This window comes from Lepidothrix coronata, unplaced genomic scaffold (genome assembly GCF_001604755.1).
Source record: "Lepidothrix coronata isolate B3197 unplaced genomic scaffold, Lepidothrix_coronata-1.0 Scaffold44, whole genome shotgun sequence".
Classification (NCBI taxonomy): Eukaryota; Metazoa; Chordata; class Aves; order Passeriformes; family Pipridae; genus Lepidothrix; species Lepidothrix coronata.
Window position 1 is genome coordinate 5,078,293 of NW_016690224.1, and position 7,743 is coordinate 5,086,035.

General features: G+C 45.9%; 1 protein-coding gene across 11 annotated transcripts in view; it reads left to right on the forward strand.

Moving 5' to 3' along the window:
• CUNH12orf43 (chromosome unknown C12orf43 homolog) overlaps positions 1-7,048 on the forward strand; it is a 40,567-nt gene extending 33,519 nt beyond the window's left edge. For 3 of the 11 annotated variants that reach the window (XR_001874621.1, XR_001874623.1, XR_001874622.1), the window contains 4 exons: positions 653-782; positions 1,401-1,611; positions 6,028-6,225; positions 6,541-7,047. The gene's annotated coding sequence lies outside the window, so the exon portion shown is untranslated. Of the gene's footprint in view, positions 1-652; positions 783-1,400; positions 1,612-5,961; positions 6,226-6,540 lie in introns of all 11 variants that reach the window. The other 8 variants (XR_001874631.1, XR_001874630.1, XR_001874624.1 and 5 more) reach the window with 7 other exon arrangements.
• Positions 7,049-7,743: the final 695 nt, after the last annotated feature.

Genomic DNA, 7,743 nt, shown 5'->3' on the forward strand with positions numbered 1-7,743 from the left:
ATAGCCCTGGGTGTTGGTTCATTCTCAAAATCCCTGTCCTATCATCAACTGCCCTCTGCTTCCGATGAGTGCTCTGGGCAGGCTTGTGGTTCCCATTTATCATCTTCCTCCATCCCCTCTTGATACCAGTCCTGCTCTGAGGTTCTGCTCCCACCTATTGGGTGACTTCCTAAAACACGATCCCTGGCTCAGCTGGAGTCACTTAATGCAGTTCTCCAGTTCTGCAGCTCTCTTCTTATGACTACATTGTCTTTTCTGGTCTGAAATGATATGAATGAATCTATCTACTTTGAGTGGCTAAATTGGGGAATAACTTGGTGTGCACACGTGGCCTCGATGCACGAGTGTCTCATGCGAGTGATTCCTTGGAGGATTTAAAGGTGTTGTCTCAATGGAGGCTTCCCGGGGGCAGCTGCCTGTGTCTACACACTCCCATCAAACCTAAGCTTACAGGAGCCTGGTACAGCTGTCCCCAAACTGGGTAATGGCCCAAGACAATGCCACAGAGGACCTTGTCCCCTGTTTTCCCTTTGTGGGCACCGTCACCCGTGCTTTCCAGGCTCCTGAGTCAGCAGGAGCAGGACAGGACCCTCCTCCCTCCAGGCACAGCCCGCTGGGGTGGGACTGGTGTAACTGTTGGCTTTTATTTCAGGCATGGTCTGCACCCAGAGCACCACGTGGCCTCCCTGCAGGGCCTTAACAAAGCTCAGATGGACACAGAAGACTTTCTTTGCGTGGCTAAAAAGAAGTAACAGTTCGGAGTCCACGTAAAAACATGTAATGTAAGAAATTTTCACATGAGCATTAATGTAAAAAGACATGTTTAGCTTCTAAATGTTTTATTTTTGGTCACGTTCTCAATAGAGAAGAAATGAATGGTGAGCTTGGCACTGTCCTATCAATGTTTTGACACATTTCCATGCATTTCATTTGTTATCACGTTTTCCTTTATTCCTCCCCCCTGTCCCTGCTAGACATGCCAACAATTACTGGCTGATAACTGTAATTGTCAATTCTAATTACCGTGTCCTACCGTGACATTATAGTTTCTGCATGATCTGTCCTTATAATTCAAGGACTTTGCAAACAGAGACAACAGATTGTGGAGCTCTTGCAATATGTGACAGAGGAGACACTGTCACACTGTGTTACTTATTTCTGCCTCTCTTTGGCATGGTGATTTCTTTTACCTAAACTAAGATGGGAAAATATTAGCAGTGTTCTGTTTAAAAGATTGCCCAATCTATATTCTGTAAGTATATAAACCTGTTGAATGCTGGAGGGGAAATGGGGACACAGACCATTAAGTTTAAACAAAGAACAGCAATATTTGTCAGTGGAAGTTGTAAAGAGAAGAAAGCACAGCAACAAATTATCTGTCTATATTGTGTGGTTTCAAGGATTCCTTATACACACAGAAGTCCTGATGCTGCTGCTTCTGCTTGCCTTGGAGACCTTCAGCTGCAGAGGCTTTTTTTTGAAACCAGTGAACTTTGAAGTCTATAAACCCAGAAGTGAACATCTGTTTTTATGCTGGGACCTCACTGAACGCTACAACTGGATGCCACGTGGAGAACTGAATATGGAAACGTTTTAAATACTAAGGAGGAGGTAAATATTCTCTGTCACCTTATCCTGAAGGGCTTTTTCCCTTGGTCTGTTAGAATTGTCCATTTTAAACTGCAGGACCCTGGGGAATTAGCAAAAGAACCAGCAAACTTACCCACTTTGATCTTGCCATTGACTGGGACCTGCCAGGCTGTGCCACTGAATGGTTCAGCACTCCTTTAAGTATTTCAGATTCTTCAGTGCAGGAAAACCAGTGAGCTTTTCAGTGTTTCTTAAATGTTACAGATTTAAGGAATGGAGGGGATTCCTGCTGCAAAATAGCCAGTATCCCTATTTTACACCCTGGCACTGAGGATTGCAACATCCTATTTCCCAGTGCTGTGATGTGCAGTTGTGAGGTGATGAGAACAGTAGAGGCCAAGGGTGGAAGCTGCAGAGCTTTTACCAGTTAGATTCTAGTTCTAGTAGTAGAGCAAGAGCTCAGCTGCAGAGTCTGGCCATAATCCAATGTTCTCCTGTAACTGAATTGCGCTCAAGGGTTGTGCCTTGAGAATGAATATTTGAAATAAGGGGTCTCGGGTTTGCTAACCCATCTTCATCTGTTACCAGTGCTTAGGATATGTTGATTTCCTGAATTGTAGCAATTTTCCAGGCCATGGCTTGATCCTCAGGTCACTCTGATTAAAGTGATCTTGGTAATGTGCAAGTGGAGACTTTTAAAATTCAGAGACACCGAGTGAGACCTGCTTGTTTTCCTCATGTTTGCAGTATTTGGTTCTGTATTTTTTCCCCTGCAGAATGTTTTTCCTTAGGTGTAATTAATCTGGTGGTTGAGACCCCTCAAATTCAGTGTTTCTTGACAAGACATAAGCAGCTTTACAGCACTAATCTGGTCAGTTTAATAGCAAGCTCACAAACAATGTTACATTAACAAATCAGTTTGGATGCAGATTGGAAAAATATATCAGTAATCACAAGAAGTCTGATTTCTATTTTATTTTAATGGCAAGTTTAATAAAGATTATTTAAACATGTTCAACACTTTGTTTTCTCCTACTACACTTGAATATAACTCCAATGCATTTTTAAAAAATTATTTTCTTCTCCTGAAGTAGCAGACAGTGTGAAAATACAGCGACAGCTATTTTACAAAACTAGCTTCCCAGCATTCTCCAATATCCTTCTAGGCAAGGATGTCATGAGCTCCTCTAATGAAATTCTATTTTATTGGTAAATAATAGTCTGCCTTGATTAAGTGTTCCAAATTAATCCCTTCTGCTTTACATGTAATATTGAATTACTAATTAAATAGATTACTTACTAACACTGAAAACAACTGCATGAAAGTATAATGGATACACAATAGGAACATTACTCTTATATTTTACTCTTACTGGTCTGTATTCTGCTTATTGCACTTGGGCAAAGCCCCAGTAAGGGACAGGAGAGTGCTGTGAACAGCATGGAAGGCAGAACAGGCTCCCAGTGCCTGGCTTCTTGTATCAACACCATTTTTACCTCAGTTTTAATTTACTGAATAATATCTACTATTAAGTGTACATGATGAAAAATACAGTTATTTGCTGGGATAAAGCCAGTGTAATGTGGCTTCAAGGAGAATACAGAGAAGGGAAAAAACCTAAATGTATTTATGATAGAAGTGCTTCCAGAGGGAGCCTGTGTAGTTCCCTGAATAGGGTGGTAAAATTGCCATTGGCAAAAGAAACACAGAGAAACGGTTCTATTAATAATTCTTTACCATTTTAATGTTCTTCCTGCTGAGACTGCTAAATGCTTTACTGGCCTGAATGACATTAACATAATCCCCTCCTTGAAATGTGAGAGCTATTATGATAATGTTCACCCTCGGTTCTGTTATTGGGGGGAAGAAAGCTACACAAGTACCAAAACCGGTGATTATTTGTGCTTTGGGAGCTCAGTCCCAACAGGCAAACAGGAGTGTGAAAAATCTGAGATAATTGTCATTTATATGTTGTTTTCGTGGGGTTGGATTTCAGCGATTTGTGCAAACCCCGAGTGTCCCAGCAGGGAAGGACTCGCTCAAATACACGGTTTTAATGTTTCAAGTATATACCCTTTTACGTTCCAATTTAGTAGTTTTTGTTGTAAGTATGCGATTGTGATTGAAAAATGTGATTTTACACAGAAGGAAGCTGGGTTTTTTCATTGGTGCCTCCTTCCATACTTTTAATAGTGCAACCAAAGCTTCCAGAGCCAAGAAGGTGCAAGGCTACCTTTTGACTGAGACACTGGAGGAACTCCCCGGGTTTCTGCTTGCCACTGTTTGCAGGTTTCAGTTGCATTTAGAAGGACAAATATTTTACTCTTTACATTTGTTAAACTTTGGGAGTCTCACTGAAACTAAGGAAGGTGTAACAACCATTAGGAACTGGGCTGGACGCAGAGCTTGGAGTCATAGTGAGATAATGGGTTTAAATTACAGGCTCTCTCTACATATTCCTCCACCTGTATGGGGAAGCAGGACTGTCCTCCTTCCCAGTCACCCATCAGTTCCCCCCCACATTTATTCCCTGTTTTACCATCAGGATGAGGCTGGAGAGCAGGAGCAGCTCTGGAGTTGGGTTATGAAGGAGTTTCCCACTAGGTGGTAGTGAAGAGAATCCTGTCACACGTATGGTCACTACAGTTTTAATTGTGTTTATCAAGGCTCCTACAAGCAAATAGCCCAGCATAGCTCCCAGCTCTACAGTCAGAACTGGATCTCTTGATTTTTATTTTTTTGTTGCCTTCCCTTTCTGCTCATTTCCATGCTATTTGTTCCTCCCAAAACCAAGCAGGGTTGACAACTCTACCTGTCATGTCCTTTCCTGAAAGGTGAAGTGTCTACATGAAGCTACTCTGGTTCTTTCCACCTCCATTAGAGCAGAATCAAGACATGGTTAGCTAAATGTCATCCTCTGACATTTAAACAACTTGGAGGTGAGGACTCTTTGTAGCCAGTACTTTCATCTGATTTTTCTCCACCACACTTGCCTCTGGGAGCTAACCTTCCAAATATAAAAATTAAAAAAAAAAAAAGGTTTTGTTTGCTCCTAGTTTTGAAATACCTTGACAGGTCTAAGCAGAGCATCAGCCTGCATCAAAGGTTCCAGACAGAACAGGTATTTTGGAAGGACTTTGTAATGTCAGAGTAAACTGTCACTGAAATTCAGAGTAAAGCTCTCTTGTAGGTCTAAAGAAAGACTGTACAAAAGATATGCTGAGGAAATTATCTGGGGAATGCAAGCAGTGCTCCAATTTGCAGTAAGAGCAGATGCTGGGTCTGCAAGGAGGAATAAATTTCTCCTGTGAATTCATCCCACTGCTATCCTGTAATGATAAAGCAAGCTTGAAAAGTCATTTAGTAGTCTAGTCACAAAGCCTGAGATGCTGAAAGAAATTGTACTTTAATTGCTCATCAGCTATAAATCATTTGTGCCAAATTAATGTGCTGGAAATTTTGCAAGACTGAGAAACTGGAAGCTACTTCAATAAGGACACAAAGCAGGGATATTGTTTCATAGATACCAATATCAGTTTAACATCCAATTCTCAGGGAAAAAAAAAATTGAGGAAGGCTCTTTAGTGCCAAGACAAGGCTGAAGCCCTGATTTATCTTTCCCTGCAGTGATTTAAAAGGACAGAGAGGTTCTTTTTTTCCTCTTACATTTACTGTGTTATAATCAATGAAAAGGGTAGCACAGACATTCCAGACACTTGGGTTTCCACCACAGCAGGGAGGATTCCAAATTATTTGGTCATTATCTAAGTGTTCCTGTAGATTTTCCTGCTGTGCTGAGGGAGAACAAAAGCAGGGAAGTTCTCTGTTGTGCAAGTCCTACCCAGAGCCTGAGTATCTTTTACCTTTTGTGTGTATGTGGGAACTCCAGAATTTCCTCCAAAATGGACCGACTTGTCTGTGTACCCAGAGCTCCAGGTTCTGAGCATGGCTCCTCCTCTCCTTGCACCACATCCACCAAAGCTCTGTGTCCACTGAGCTGGGCACAGGGACTGTGTGTGGGGTGTTAGAGGAGGGGCAAAGATCAAATAGGGGAGGAAGTTTTGCGAGGTAGTCCAGCCTGAGCTGGATGGGAGGGAATGTTAGCATTCCTCACCCTCCCGTCCTTCCAGCACACTCAGCTGCCAGGACTGACCCCAGCAGGGAGTCCATGAGCTGGCCAGTCACAGTACTTGGAGTGTTTCCACCTCACAGCTGATAAATCCGATTCTCAAACAGATGCTGGTAAGTGGGTAAAGTGCTGATTATGTCAGGAGCACTAAGGTCGTCCCTGTCCACAAGGCCAAAGGGCCGTGAAAAATCAGAGGATTTGGATGCTGAAGTGACACAACCCAAATCACTTGTTTTCGAAGCACAAAATACAGGGGGAGAAGCCCTCAGAGTCCAGCACCATCTTAATGACAGCACTGTTTAACTAGGACAGAAGAATCCCAGGCGTCACCTCCACCAAGACCAAGAGAACCTGTGTTGCATATGCAGCATCCTCCTGCTGCTGCATCCCAGAACTTCAGGTGGCTGCAACATGTTGCAGTTTCCTCTGCATTGATGCAGGAGCTGAGCTAGCAAGGATGAAGGGATCCACCCAGGACTACACAGCAGCTGCTGACAGAACAGAGGTGAAATGAGATATTCTTTATTTTTAATCCTCTGTCACGACCACACACCCCGCTAAGATTTTTCCATTTAAGAGAATAAATGAGATGGACAGAATGAAATTAATTTATTCAATCCACTAACAGAAATAAACTACAGTGGGCTCCAAATTGCATCTGGCATCCCTGCAGGTGCAATGAGAATGTCCTAATGTCCCATTAATTTTCTGAAGATTGTAGAGATTAATGCATAGAATTTCTCCATACTTTTTTTTTTTTAAAACAAATGCCTATTTTTACCAGACCCAGGCATTGTTCTTCTATTTATATTCCATGCAGTTACGTCATGTCCAACTGTATGTTCAAACTGGCTCTTGTCCCTCCCACGCTGGAAGGAACAATGAATGGGAATGCACAGCTGGACTGGGACAACTGATCCAAACTGCACAAAGCCCCACTTGCACAAACTGCTGCAAGTGAACTCCCAGGAGGTGGGAGCAGAACACACCACTTCTGCATTTGGCAGAAACAAGGAAGGACGGAGGGTTCGGCAGCAGAAACCGGGGAGGGGAGAGACAAGATCAGTGTAAATGTAGCAGTTCCCCTGCCTGGGACTTGTGCAGGTTTGATACAGGGCTGGTGATAACACAGAGCATGTAATTTTTATTTGGTCAAAGCACATGGAACGTTATTTTCCTTCCTTAAAAACCCACTTCGAGCATCTCATCCTACCGATTTTACTTGGTTTCCAAGAGCGCAAATTCAAAAACACGGCAATCTCCAGAAATACCTGTGAATTTAATAAATTAAACCGCCGGCGTGTATGAACTACCTTACCTGAACGGTGCATTTACAACCTCACCCTCCTTCCGAGGAACCCCACAAACCCCTTGGGGGGTCACGGGCTCCTGCGGGATGCGGGGATCGGGCGGGAGGAGCCCGGTACCCCGAGCGGAGCGGGGTCACCCCCGGCCACCGGGACGGAGCCGAGACAGCCCCGCCAGCCCGGGGGAGCTGACCCTGGGCCGGGGGTCGCGGGGAGAGGCTTCTCCGGTGCCCGCTGCGGGAAAGGAGACGGCGGCTCGGGAGTAACCGCGGGCATCACCTCGGGCATCGCGGCTTCCCGCCGCAAGCCCGGGGAAGCCCCCATCCTCAAAACCCACCCGCTTTCCGCGCTGCCTTTCTGCCGGAGGGAGCTCCGTCGCTCCCACCCGGTGCCCCCGCGGGTCCCGGTGCCCGCAGCGAACCCGCCCGCCCGAGGGGCTCACCCCGAGAAGCGGCAGCGGCGCGGGCGGGCCCGACAACCAACGCGCCCCTGCCGCCCCGCCGCCTCCCTCCGCTCCTCTGTCCCGTCCCACGGCGCCTGCGCGCGGCCGGCGGCGGCACGTGAGGGTGTTGTGGGCACGTGATCCCCCGCGCGCGGCCCGGGCCCCGCCCCCTCATTGCCCCTCCCCCCCCCGGCGCGGCCCCGCCCCCGCCGTGCGCGAGCGCGGGCACGCGGCGCGGCCTGGCCCGGCCGCCCGGTGCCGCCGCCTCCCGCCC